General features: G+C 34.9%; 1 long non-coding RNA gene across 1 annotated transcript; it reads right to left on the bottom strand.

Moving 5' to 3' along the window:
• Positions 1 to 265: 265 nt before the first annotated feature.
• LOC135204427 (uncharacterized) lies at positions 266 to 12,421 on the bottom strand. Its single transcript, XR_010312207.1, has 3 exons — positions 12,326 to 12,421; positions 456 to 542; positions 266 to 340 (listed from the first exon to the last, which is right to left on the bottom strand). It is a non-coding gene; the product is annotated as an uncharacterized LOC135204427 (long non-coding RNA).
• Positions 12,422 to 14,033: the final 1,612 nt, after the last annotated feature.

Below are 14,033 nucleotides of genomic sequence, written 5' to 3'. Positions count from 1 at the left end.
CAGTAAGTAAAGGCTTGGCGGTGGCATGTGTGGAATCCAACACAGCAGAGGCATTTTTAACAACAATATAAAAGTATTATACATTGGTGTTCACTAATTCCTGGTTAAAATTGAACCTTACTTATTGCCACATCTATCTTCATCCTTTCTGTAGAGAAAGGACTAGTGCATCAGAACTCAGCCAAGCGCCATCAGTGATGTTACACATAAATTGTCCGTGAGTAATTCAAATCGGTAAGCCTAAAACAGCATAAGGGGTCGTTATCCAATGGTTCCTTCCAGTTGCCAGAATCAGAGATCATCGCTAACCTATGGGTATGTGCCTCTTTGACATATGTACCTGTTCGTGATGAGAAAGGCGAGAAAGAGGCGATTGATTTCGGTCAAAATGAAACCCACTCGCTCCAATTATTATAATGTTCAGTGTCACCCGAGAGGTTGATTAATATACTTACTTCAGATTTTCACCGCAAGATCTAGTCCTCCACATGCCGTTGGAAATAGAGACGCAATCTCCACTGCTTGGTTCACTATTGTCCCAGCTGGAAAAAAAAGGAATAATGAAGGAATGAGAATAAGGTAATTCGTCCTTGACTTTATCACAAATAAAATAATGAACAAAAATAAATGGGACAGATATGAAGACGCGAGTGACTGAGATGATTAACCTTTCTTTGGCCTCTTGCATTTGGAGGTTTTCTCAAGAAATTTCTCGTAATTCGAAGTCATTCTCAATTTCTTTTTTTGGATAGTAGCTCTAATCTTAAGGACATTTCTAAAAGAAGAACCTAAAAATCCTTCTCCTTCTCTTCTTTAATGTCCGATTTAATTCTTCATTTTTGACTGGTCATCAGCTCCTTTATCCTTTGATATTAGAAATATTTCGATGTGTTTATGGAATAGCAAGGGCCTTCATACTCTGGTCAAAGGCTTCAGAAGTCGTAATTCTCTGAAGAAGAGACGTTCTCTGTTGGTATGTCAGGGCCTAAGATCCACAACAGGCCTCGATATACTACTTCAGCACCTTGGAGCACTTATTACTATAGGGCAAGAGACCTTGTCGGGTAGGATCTAATCTAATTACACTGCAGAAGAGCCATTCAGCTTCCATTGTGCACCTGCTACTCTCTATAGTTTGTTATATTATTTAAATACGGTTTATTCACATGGTACATTTGTGTATATACATAGAAATGTATGTAATGTATGTATGGTATTGATGTATGGATTGTAATGGTGATGTTTATGTAGGTAGTTATATAAAGACATATATATGTATATATATATATTATATATATATATATATATATATATATATATATATATATATATAGTTAGTATATACAGGCACTGATCTACAAATGTCCTTTAATATCAAATTTAATTTGCTACCTCGGAGTTTAATATATAGCCTTGTGGTACTAACAACGTCCACCTGTACGTCCTGAATTCTTGGTTCAGTGGTTCGAGTCCATGAGCCGACGAATTTATTGTCAACTGAAAAAAAATCCCATTTCGGTTACCATAATATTATTGAAATATATTCATTCCGAGGTATAGCGAATTAGATATCAAAGAACATTTGTAACTCATTGCGTGTACATAAATCACGGTGATGTGGTAAAAATCATATGTATATATATATATATATATATATATATATATATATATATATATATATATATATGCATATATATGTATATTATATAACTATATAGACCTTGGTTCATGAGTTTTTCAACATCGCTTCACACAGCAAGTGAAGAATTAGGCTTGTTACCCGTTTCCATTTAACTCCACATGACGCGCCGGGGCTAGCTACCCCAACCCAAAAGAATTATGAGGATACCAAAAATATAGTCGTACTGTTAAACGCCCCCCAACCCCCCACCCCCACCCCTCCCCACCACCATCACCCCAAGGAGAAAACCCGTATATGTGAGAAAGATCTATATCTATTTATTTAAGGTATAAGCCACGAAGGAAAAATAAACAACGGAGTTTCTGCAAGCGTTTGTCTGCTGAGTAAAGGATGTTCAGTCGAAAGATCTTGCAGAAACTCCGTTGTTTATTTTTCCTTCGTGGCTTATAACCCTTTATTTATGGATTTATCACGTTCCAAACTTTCGTGATTCAGTTATACAGCTATTTATCTATTTACATGTATATTTATTAGGGCTGTTGCCTTGTATAATAAGGCGCCCTATGAGGTAATGTTAGACTTGTGATAATCTTACGCTAAGTCGGTTGGTTATGCACTTCCATACTCATGGAGTGTCTTGGGGTTTGCTGATAACTACGAAGTGGTTATGACGATGATGTGTTTAAACTCATGATGATATCTTTTCTGATGTGAGGTTTTCTAGTAGAAAACACGAAGTATATAGTTCTATTCTCTGAGATTACATGATGAATATCAGATAGGATTGTACAGGTCTGCCAATGACGATGGCTTTGATCGCTTCGCCAATGATGATGGCTAATTCAACTCTGTTCTGACTACTATCTCGGTTACAAGTCATAAAGGAAGCAAGACAGTAGCTCGAACATATGAACATACATACAAATGAGCACATTAGAAATCACGTAGGCCGTTTGAATTATAGGTCGCGGTAGTTGTCTCAAGCAGGAAGCTTGGACGTATTCTTTAGACCTTGCTTGGACTAATGTTTTCAAAACAAATGAATGACTACAGGTGACGGCACGTCACCTTAGCCTACTTTATTGTCTCTGGTCTGATCACATTCCTGCAAGCAATATGGTTGATCTCGTTTTAGTTTATTTTATATATATATGGAATAACATTCCATATTTTTTTTTATTATGTAATCACTTACATAAAAGCTCGGTCAGCTACAAAACCAACCACTGAATATTACTCAAGCTTGACTTGCATTTGACTTATAGGAGTGTGATACAGACACTATGTGAATATATAGATAAATAGAAAATACTTATAAGTAAAAAAAATTCATGGTGTACACAAATACAGATTCAAGTAATAAGATATAAGACACAATATGATATGATGGTATTCGTAAATAATAGTGATCACGTGATATATACTGATACAGTTTTTCACTTCATCTCTTTAAGATACATATGCTACAGAAAATCTAATGTACTTTGATAATCGCATAGAATAAAGATTAACATGAATAAAAATCATATTTTAACTGATTAAAAATTCATATGAAGTGATAAAAATTATTCATTTTTATGCTAACGGATTCTTTGACCCATATATAACTCATATATAACTGGTTCATTAATCCATATACTAACTCATATATAACTGCAGTTAGTAAGGTAAGATAAAAGGTAACAGATTGATTATAAGGCTACCTGATTTATTTATACATATGTATATGGATTCATATAATTATGATTATATATGTGCACTTAATACCAACTGATCACATAAACGACTAATCTAAGTGATTAATCTAGGTGCACTTTAAATAGATTCCTAGTGCGTACACGCAAAGATATATTTCGACTCTGTTATTTATGATCATTTTATGGGATACATGATACTTTATATATATAGGATACATGACCGAGGTTATACTACTAAACATTTAACTAGCGTTCGAACAACTTTTCGTCCATTACACAGTTCCAGACAACCACCTATAGTCAAATGAAATGGCCAATTCCAAATGGTTAAAACAAGGGGAAAATTGCCTGGCAGGGTCCAACTTTCTATTTTGCCTCATACTTGTTCTCTGTATCCTAAGCCACACGAATACGTTCGCGATGAATAAAATCATCCCCAGCACGAGTCCTTCGCCAGCAACGTAGAGTTGAATATCCTTCTGGTCGTAATTGTCAGAAGTATGTCCCTTTTTTTGTAGTCGATTTCCGACAGCCGCTAGAGCATTCCGCATTAAACGAGATTAACGACGGGATACGGGTGTCAGTCGAAGAAGTCCATGAAATAAGCTTGTTCACTTATGATGGTGCTTATTCCTTTCACATTGTAGGCGGTTGTTACTTGACTGCAGCCGTCCGCAGCGACGAACGATTTTTTGAAGTTGCGATGTGAAAACTCTCGTACTGCAGGATACTGTAACCAGGTTCCATTAATCAGCCTGCAAGTGAAATTATACTTGTCACAAGGGCAAAGTAAATTCAGACAACATCAAATATGGGAGGGAGAAAGCCATTAAGAACCAGACTTAAGCCACATGAATTCGCTGATTTTATTTTATGGAATTCAATTCAAAAGAGTCAGCTGTACAAACTTTTTTATCCATGGCATTAACAATGAGTGAACCTATCCAGGTCTATGATGACTGTAAAAATATCCATAATATAAAAGATAAACAGATATCAATACGAATCCCAAAGAAAATTCGATATTACTGGTAGTAAGTTACTAGACAAAGAAGTGGAAAAAAGAGCTATTTGTAAGATTGCCAGGCAACATAAGAGTCAAAGAGAATATTAATCATGATTCTGTATTTCTCTATGCTTACTGAAATTAAGTTGTGATAAAATCCGATCCTATGTACCCCTAACAAAAGTTTCATATTCAAATTTCGCTCGCTCGCATCCTCTGAGGTTAATTTTTAAAACTTTATTAATAGGCAGGAGATGCAACGAAAAAACCCACTATATTAACTAATTTCTATATAAACTTTGGGTTTTTTTATTTTTTCAAGAAATGTGACATTTTCCCATGAATGTGATATACTTGAATTGTAATAGGCTAATGTTGCAAAGTAAATTTTTCATATACATGACCTGATACTTCTAAATGTCCGTTTACCAATATCATAAGCTGATTTATTGACTAATTGTCTATGAGGTTCAGAAAAAAATTAATTCATTTTGATGTTATAGAAATTCTGTTTGCTTATTTTGTTCATTAATTTTAAAACGATTGCAATTCCTTAACTAAAGTTGCATTGCACATACGGATAGACACTTGTACCTAACGTCTGCCTTGCCCATGAGAAGTTCGGGCTAAGCATTCCTCTCTCCAGCCAACCTGCTTTGCAAGCGGTTTATGAGGTTAAACGGAACAATGCTGATCCGGCAACGCGTCATGCACCTTCAGAACTGATGACATCGTCACCTGGCAGGAGAATGCTCTCAGCAGATAAGAGTTACATTACTTGCTGTAATAAATACGACTTTAGTATAAATTGGGTATTTTTTGTTTTAATACTCCACCCACACGAGAAGAATGTCTGAAAAAAAAAAACAGTACCAAAATTGAACAATATATTAGTTTCATGTTGGAAATCTGCATGATTGTAAATAAAATGTAATATGTTAAATTAGATATTCCTTATTCAAACTAATGAAAAAAGGTTCCATACAAATTCTATACATATTATTTGCCTGTAAGATCCATATAGGATTATTCCATAGATATACATTTTCACTTCTAGACTTCCTGACTTTAAAATTTTATTATTTTATTTTTTTTTTATTTATTTATTTATTTTTTTTTTTCATTGACTACGAATATAAATCACCGGGACAGACAATATGTCAGTAGGTTTTGATATGTGTTTGAACTTTTAGCTTATTTGTCATTACTAAAGCGTTAAGTTAGAGTTCAAATCTTTACGCATATATATTTGGATATTTAATTAACCTATGGTTACGTTTTGCTTATTGATTTTATCGTGATTCCTTTTTTGTTATAATTTTGTAACCCTTCCAACTTCTTACGGAGTGTATTATATCGACTCCACTTGTATCCATATTTATTTTATTTCTTATATTTTATTTATTTATATATATATTATATTGATAAATAAATGGCTTGAATATGTGGAAAAGTGTTCTAGCCGACTTACCGTATAAGGCTACTTGCGGTATCGATTCTATAAGATAAAACCAAAAAGATATGAATGATAAGGTATTTAAAACCGTGAGAACCGCTATAATCCAGTTCGGATCCAATATACGAGTTGTAACTCGTAAGACATGACACTTTTTTATTTATCCGTTCTACGAAACCTATGACTCTGGGTGACAAAATATAGTATTGTTTCTTAATGGAAAGGAATTCACACAACGAGTTTAAGGAGATTATTATTGAATTCACCACCCGAGTCAGAGATAATTATGTGTTGAATTCCATGTTTACTGATTTAGCACTCATAAATATTCCTAGCGCACTCAATTGCGGTGTTTGTTTTTAGTGCTATTAATTCTATATAGCGTGTCAAGGGAACTATTAACACTAAGAAGTGTTTATTTCCTCTGTCAGACTCGTAATTCTGTTAATAATTCTACGTATATTCTTTCATGGATTGATTTGGCACAGGATAGGCCCCTAAACTGACAGGTGTCTTAGTGTATACCTTGTTTTCATGGCACGTGTTTACAATTAGTTATGTGCTTTTTATATCTGTAAGCATTGTAGGCCAGTAAAACAGTGATTTGGCTTTCGTGACATAATAGAGAACCCTGGATGACGGAATGCAACCAGTTTAGGACGGTTGGTATAGAAGAGATTATTATTACTACCTGGTCGTTAGTGACCTGCTGTGTTCTTCGGGTTTTCCTCGTCACGGACCCTACATATAATATTACATTTGATTACATATTCTGATACACATACTTTAATATACTTTGCTGTTTAGGGTTTCCGTTCGAAGTGTTTATTGTTTTGCTTAGCTGCTGCCCCGGTTTCCGTTCGAAGTGTTATGTTTTGTTCTTAGCTGCTGACCTTGTTTCCGTTCGAAGTGTTATTGTTTTGCTTATTGCTGTTGACCCTTGTTTTGTTCAGTTTGTAACAGTTCGGCGCTCCAACCCAGATATTCAATGCTCGCGATCTCTTGGGTTAAAGAATTTTCTTGTTTAGATACGGTTTTAACAATAGGTACGGATATTTCTATATCTTTTAGTCAAATTAATGGTTCTTTGCAGTATGGTGCGGGATTGCGGGATAATGCGTCAGCTATGATATTTGCTTTCCCAGGTAGATATCTTAACTTGGCTCCAAAGACCTGAATGATCATTATGCCAACGAGTTCCTTTGGGACTGTGATTAAAGCCTTTGAAAAACTCGGTAAGTGACTTATGGTCAGTAAGGACTTTAACAGGATAGCCGTAGATTATGAACTTGAAATGTACTAGTGAGTTAACGATACCTAGCCCTTCCTTGCCTATTACTGCATATTTACTTTCAGAGGGCTTTAGTTTACGTGAATAAAAAGCTATGGGAAGAACCGTTTATCATATTGCTGAAGCAGTACCCCTCTTACCCCTTGGTCTGAGGCGTCTGTTGCAATAAAAAAAAGTTCCTTATTTAAATCAGGGATTTGGGATTTTTAAGTTAAGTGAGCTGCATTATTCCGCTTTTAAGATATCGAACGCCTGTTGATGCTTTTTAGACCATAATAAATCTACGCCCTTCTTCGTAAGATCTGTTAAAGGAGCTGTCATGATTGAAGAGTTACATATTTACATACGATTGTAATACCCACTACAGCGCAAAAGTGCTGTATCCCCTTTTTATGTTAATAGGTACCGGAAGTTATGAATAGCCGACACCTTACCATGGACTACTTTAAGACCTTGACTAGACACATAAAACCTAGATAAACATGTTCGGTTTTTAAAAACTCACATTTAGATATTTTACTCTGAGATTATTTGTCTTTGTCTCTGTAGCACTAGCCCTATAGTGTGAATATACTTCTAAGGTATTAAAAAAGATTACAAGACCAACCATATAGGCATGTAGGGTATCCCCTAAAAGTCTCCAAACACTATATTGTAATTGGGGCGCAACGTAAGCCGGAGGCATACGTAAAAATTGATAATGTCCCCTGAGTGTGCTGAAAACGGTGTATGAGGTACAATCACTTAGGTAATGGTATCTGGTGAAAGCCTTTAAGTAAGTCCAAGCTGGTGAAAAATTTATTCTAACCTAACAAAGATCAGATATCGTCGGTCCATGGCACTGGAAAACGATCGGAATCGTTTCCTCGTTTAAGCGACAGAAATCTACGCAGATACGCCAAGTCCGATCTTTTATGGCATGACGTTTGAGGGAAAATTAATATGGGCTATTTGATTTCCTAATGACTCCTATTACTAACATCTTTCAACTTCGTCATTTATCTCTATTTTGAAATTTCATTGGGAGTCTATTTTGTTTTCAATGACATCCGTTTTTCCCCAGAGATCACTCGCTAGTGGAGAAACTTCCTGGTATTCAGATAAAAGATAAAAAAAAATTCTGCTGAATCACCTCTGCTTGAATGACTTTACGGATATTACTTTAGATAGAGTATAAGAGAGATTCATCTACGACTGGTTGGGCGTGATTAAAATTAGCAACCAATAAAAAATGGGATATTTTATATGTATAGGTTTTGTGCTAACTTGTTGCTACGAGTCAACCGTGTATAGGGCATTGTTCGCGGAAATCGTTATATTTCAGAGTGTCGGGAAGGATTAAAATTTCAGATCCCCAGCAAGTCTTTTTACACGCACTAAGACATTCGAGGGTGCCTGAGTCTCGAGATTTTGCGTGCAAACTGCGACTGCGGTTGTGGGAGAATTCTGTTGGGTCGTTGAACAATATCACGATTTTTGAGACCAAATGATTGGCCTTCCTCTATATAAGTATTATTGATTAACTGTCTCTTTTTGTTCAAAACGGATTTTAATATGTTAGGAGGTTTATAGAATTTTCCTTGATAAACATGCCTTATTTGGCAGGAGGTAAGGTAATGTTTTGTATACACATAGATGGATATATTACAATTACGCTAGATACAGATCAGTTGTTTTTTTATAACTATAGAGGTATCTGTAAGCGCTCGCTTATCTGGACTTCTCAATAGGGAAGTTCGAACAACAGATGGTGGAGTCCGTAAATACAGGATATAGTGGACTAAAGGCATAAAAACATGATATTCTAATTTTTACGGCGCGTACAGTCGGGCTAATCCACCAGTATTTATAATAACTTAATGTATTAAAATTACGAGAACTGCTCTGATTACTTGATACGGTCGTGTGATTCATAGGAAAAATTCCTTTTTAATTCAAAAAGGTATTGGCATAAAAAAAAGGTATGGCATAAATGATCCAACATCGCTTTTCCCCGCTTGCTAGAGTCGCTTATTGTGGGAATGTGCTATGCTTTGGAACACTCAGCAGATTTAACGACCCTGACCGTTGACTAGATGACACAGTAACCAAGTTTTGCTTAAGCACGATTTGTTTGATTCTGATATTTAGGGCTACTGTTTATCATCGGCAACGTATTGTGTGTTTTAGCATTCTGTTGTTGGTTACGTATAAAGCAACGAACGTATGAATGACGAACTATTAGGAATTGAGCGATTACTATTAAGACAAGTTATCTCTACTGCATTCAATATTAAACTGTTTGTACTTGCTGTTGTTTACTTCATTACTTTGCTAAAATTTGAAATAGTGAGTGTCCTCATGGTCAGCGCATTTAGCCTAATGAAAGTTTTTTGGATAGACATGTTATTCCTTGCAATCCAGCCGTATTTTTAAAGTTAAGTTGAGTCATTGAGGTTCGATATTTTTACGTATATAACTCAAAAAACTCAAGGCTAAAACTGAAGGCTAAACTGCGATCGGGACCTTGCACAGGAGTCTTTATTGTCCTGACCTGAAATAGTGTTACCTCTAATTTATCTAGATTTGTACGGGTGTTCCACTTGTTTTGTGTGTTTTCTAATCACTACAGTGCCTAACGACCCTATCTATGCATCTGCATAAATACAGACGTCCACTGCGTAAAACGCATATATCACTGTTTCATATGATTTGTTACGTAAAGGATAATAATCACCCGAAATGATAAAATTAACACAGTATATGATTATGATATTTCAGTAGAACTTCTGGAAACAGAAACTCAAAGATAAAAACTCGCAGTAGTGACATCCCAATGATGTAGATAATTTCTGTAAAAAGTAAGATTTAGAATGTCTCGTAACTTCAGCCACAGGAATAACGAAATTTGACCTGCAAAGGAAATGCTCAAAGTTACTCCAAATGAATAAAAAAGATTGTACTTAGCTTGATTTTGTGGGAAGTCACGGTGTTCCGATAACGATGTGCCCTTGGCCCTCCTTCTCTGTTTAGCGGATAACCTGGTTTTGCTTGAGTTTCCCCCAGCACGTTGTTCGTTTGTTGGATGATTCGATTCTTGAAGATCCGATGCCGCAGAAACGCGTTCGGTTGTTTCTTGAAGTGCTGGATACGCTCAATAACGATGTTTCTTGAATGATTCTAATGAGAGACGAAGCTTGCGTTGCCGTAGGAAAAGACACGTCGGGTTTGTTTCTTGAAGTTATGCACTGCTGAAGACGCTCACTAACGATGATACTAATTTGCTTGAAGAATCTCTTGCTTTCGTCGTCGTTGACTTCTGATATGATTACATTATTCGTTATTCTTCGGAAGACGTGAAGAGTTCTTGTTGTTTTCTGAAGTCGCTCATTAAACGATGATACTAAGTTGCTTGAAGAATCTGTTGCTTTCGTCGTCGTTGACTTCTGATACATTATTCATTATTCTGGTTTTTCTTCGGAAGACGTTGTAGAGGTCTTGTAGTAGTCTGCCACCAATATTAGGGCTGTTGCCTTGTATAATAAGGCGCCCTATGAGGTAATGTTAGACTTGCGATAATCTTACGCTAAGTCGGTTGGTTATGCACTTCCATACTCATGGAGTGTCTTGGGGTTTGCTGATAACTTATGAAGTGTTATGACGACGATGTGTTAAACTCATGATGATATCTTTTCTGATGTGAGGTTTCTAGTAGAAGACATGAAGTATAAAAAATAGTTCTATTCTCTGAGATACATGATGAATATCAGATAGGATTGTACAGGTCTGCCAATGACGATGGCTTGATCGCTTCTGCCAATGATGATGGCTAATTCAACTCTGTTCTGACTACTATCTCGGTTACAAGTCATAAAGGAAGCAGACAGAAGCTCGAACATATGAACATACTTACAAATGAGACACATTAGAAATCACGTAGGCCGTTGAATATAGGTCGCGGTAGTTGTCCTCAAGCAGAAGCTTGGACTAATGTTTTCAAAACAAATGAATGACTACAGGTGACGGCACGTCACCTTAGCCTACTTTATTGTCTCTGGTCTGATCACATTCCTGCAAGCAATATGGTTGACCTCTTTAGTTTTTAGTTTTTTATATATATATGGAATAACATTCCATATTTTTATTATGTAATCACTTACATATTTATACACACATAAACACATAAAACACAAACATACATACATTATGAAAATATATTAATTTCCGAGGTAGAGCGAAATTGGGTATTTAAAGGACATTTGTAGCTCGATAAATATAGATGCATATATCCTATGTAACACGAAGTAACACCGTACTGTGAATATGTTCAAATCCAAGGTAAGTGAAACAGGGACTTGGAACAAGTACTTTCGTAGTGTATTCTACATTTTCAAGTTCGCACTGAATATGAAAGAAGTTGGCAGGCCTTTATTTCTGTTTTTGCGTATCAAGGCCTGCTAACTTCTTTTATATTCAGTGTTGCACTTGAAAATGTAGAATATACTACGAAAGTACTTATTCTAAGTCCCTATTTCACTTACCTTTCTACCGTGGTTTTAAGGATATGCATATATATGTTTATATAGCTTAATGATGAATAATATTGCCAAGACTAGGAAAAACATTATTTATTTATTAAATAAACAAGCTTCGATGTATAAAACTCATCATCATCAGGCTGAAAAATGGACAAGGATAAGAAATCACTGAAATTACAATAACATCAGTTGTCTTAATAAAAACCTTCAGTAAAAATGCCAACAAAACATAAAAAACGAAACGTCAAATACAAACTAAGAAATGTATTTGATGTTCGCTTTGTTTTGTTAGCATTTTTTACTGAAGGTTTTAGTAAGACAATTGATTTTGTTGTAATTTCAGTGATTTCTCATCCTTGTCAATTTTTTCAGTCTGATAATGAGGTTCATACCTCGAAAGCTCGTTTCTTTATTTAATCAATAAAGAATGTTCTTCCTGTTCTTGGTAGCCGCCCAATTATATATATATATATATATATATCATATATATATATATATATATATATATATATATATATACATATATATATATATATATATATATATATATATATATATATAATATATATATATATATTATTACATCACTATCTTTTCTACTTGTGCATCAGTAACTAGCGTTTTATTTCATACACATAGGGGATGGTACTTCTGAAAGTTGTCTTTGCATTTCAACGGCAACACCGTCTCCGGTTAATTTCTTTAACAAAAAATACCTCGTAAACGTAACGACGGAGTTGTCGGAAGCCCAATTGAATGTTCCAGTTGAATTTTTCTTTAATCCAATCCATGACTCTGACGTATACTTGCCTGTAAACATTTCAAGAAAAAAACGATTAGAAAAGATAACACAGGATGTCTCTGTTATTTCTAGGATGCTTATATATATATATATATATATATATATATATATATATATAAATATATATATATACGTATAGATATATATATATATATGTATATATATATACGTATACGTATATATATATATATATATATATATATATATATATATATATATATATTTATATATGCATGTATAAATGTGTATTATATAAATATCAGACACACACACACATATAATATATATATATATATCTATATATATATATATATATATATATATATATATATATATATATACACATATATATTTATATGCATGTATAAATGTGTATTATATAAATATCAGACACACACACACATATATATACATATATTTATATATACACATACTTATATATACACATATATTCACATATGCTTCATTTATGTCTATATACAGCATAGTTTTTATATAACTAATACTCATATCTTTTAGAGACAAACTCAAATGTACCATAAAAAAAACGAAAACGAGATCACTATTATGATAGTGTGCCAAGATGAGAGACTGTTTCATATTTGCAATTTTTCTGACAGCGCAGGGAAAGACGGTAAGCTATCCTCTGCAAAAAATTATAACTTGAATGTTTGAATTTTCTTTATATTAAATTTGCTTCGCATGTAGTGGCCAAATCCGGTGAGAGGATATCGAGGGTAATAATTGAATGCTCAGACGTAAGTAAATAGTATACAACGAACTTAGACAAATATTTTTCCCGAGATCCGTTACAATCCTTCGGAGTGCCTGGCTCATTATTACATACATCGCCACTAATCAATTTTATAGGTTCTATATCATTTCACATCATGTATATCTTAGTTTTACCAGACCACTGAGCTGATTTAACAGCCCTCCTAGAGCTGGTCGAAGGATTAGATCTTTTTACGTGGCTAGGAACAATTGGTCATCTAGCAACGGGTACCTACAGCTCATTGTGGGATCCGAACCACATTATATCGAGAAATTAATTTCTATCACCAGAAATGAATTCCTCTGCGTGGTTCCGCGTTGGCAGAGCCGAGAATCGAACTTCGAACCACCAGATTGGTAGCCAAGTGCGAAAACCACTCGTCCAATTCGGAACTTACTCTCAGGACAGGTACTACATGCAATATATGGGTATACAGTAAGGCGCTGATTATTTTACTTACCCTCTGATGAAAGCTAGCAGCTCAGCACTTGAAATCTTAACCAGATAGTTATTGTACTTTCCACAAGCAGTGGACGCATTTTGCCAGGTTTCGTCGTTACCGTAGTTTCCAGCTCCAAACTGGTAAATAGCAGCTGCCGTTAAATGGATGCCAAATCCAATCGCAATAGTTCACTGTGCGGGAAGAAAAGAAAGCAATGGTCATTCAAAATAAAATAAGATATTTTTTGATACCGGCTTCATGCCGAGTGCGTACAGACTACAGAGAGACACGTGGGATCCGGCTGGGGTGGAAGGAAAATTATATTTATATTTTCATAAAAGAATTTGACCGCGTCCCACCTAATAGGTAAATAAAAGGGAGTGGGGTATATGCATCTATATGGAA

Source organism: Macrobrachium nipponense, chromosome 47 (assembly GCF_015104395.2).
Source record: "Macrobrachium nipponense isolate FS-2020 chromosome 47, ASM1510439v2, whole genome shotgun sequence".
Taxonomy (NCBI): Eukaryota; Metazoa; Arthropoda; class Malacostraca; order Decapoda; family Palaemonidae; genus Macrobrachium; species Macrobrachium nipponense.
Note: the sequence above shows the minus strand (reverse complement) of the source record. Positions and strands in the feature narration are given on the sequence as shown.